Source organism: Hydra vulgaris, chromosome 04, assembly GCF_038396675.1.
Source record: "Hydra vulgaris chromosome 04, alternate assembly HydraT2T_AEP".
Taxonomy (NCBI): Eukaryota; Metazoa; Cnidaria; class Hydrozoa; order Anthoathecata; family Hydridae; genus Hydra; species Hydra vulgaris.
The window spans coordinates 11,786,853-11,788,281 of NC_088923.1; positions in this window are offsets into that span (position 1 = coordinate 11,786,853).

Genomic DNA, 1,429 nt, shown 5'->3' on the forward strand with positions numbered 1-1,429 from the left:
TAGAAAAAGTTGATGGAACTTTTATAAAACTTTTCTCAATAATATTAGTGTAGAGGAAGCACTTGCGTTAAAAATCAACACTGATCTCAGCGATAAACAATATCAAATGATCAAAAACTCAGCTCTTGTACGCAATGTACATATTTTCTACAGCTCTTTATTTTTAAGGAAAAATCGACAGCACGATATTTTTAAGGAAAAATCGAAATGCTATCCTTATAATATACACTTTTCTGAAATTTTTGCAAAGTGCATACTCTCAGTTTAAATACTCTTCAAAGCATGTTAGATCACACTGTGAGTAGAATAACTGAAATGATTGATATGTCTAATTGTGGTTGAGGTAACGAAATATTTGGAATTTTATACGGAAAGATTGGCTTTGACGGGGCGTCAAGCCAAAGTATAAACAGAAATACGAGATAAGCAACACAAGTATAGAACTTAAAAGTAAAGAAAATCTTTTTAGTACAGTTTTTGTGCCTCTATTGCTCAAAGTAGAAGATGGCGAAATTTGGAAAAATGGAAATCCTTCAAGTTGTCACTTTTGTAGATCTCTTCATCCACTCAATCCTAAACCTAACGAAATGAACAATATTGATTTATTAAAAGAAAAACTGAGAATGAGTCAGCCTTGCATTGCTAGATAAAATGCTTGGAATTTATTCTTCATTTAAGTTATAAAATTGAAATTAAAAAGTATAAGCCAAAAACAATCGAGGAAAAGTTATTTGCAGAGTTAAAAAAAAAAGAGATTCAGGTACTCTTTAGAGAACGGTTAAGCCTATATGTTGACATGCCTAAAACTGGGACTGGAAATATCAATGACGGCATTACTGCCAGAAGAGCATTTAAAAATAGTGAAGTTTTTTTCTGAAATTACTAAAGTTGGTTGTGATGTAATTGAAAGATTGCATAATATTCTCATAACCATACCTTGTGGATATCCTATTAATATCAATGAATTAGATTTATACTGCACTGAAAAAGCTAAACGTGTAGTGAGTTTGTACGACGGGTATCTTATGCCTCCTACTGTACATAAACTGCTACTGCATAGTTCTTCTTTATCTCATAAATTACCTTTGCCAATAGGGGTATATTCGGAAGATGCATTGGAGAGTTTAAATAAACAGATAAGAAATTCTAGACTAGCACACATCAAAACTATCAAGGTTAAACACAATGATGAATCAGATGCACTACCTTTTAGTAAAATCAGATCCAAAAGTATCAAGCATATCTTTTAGAAAACATAAGAATTATCGAGGAAAACCGTTACCAGAAGAAGTTATTAAATTAGTTGTAATGTAAATAATAAAATAAATGTAATAAAATATAATTTTTTTTCTCTATGTATCAACATCCTTTTAAAACCATTTTTTTTTAAATATCAAATAGAATAATATATCAAGATAATGTGTTTGTC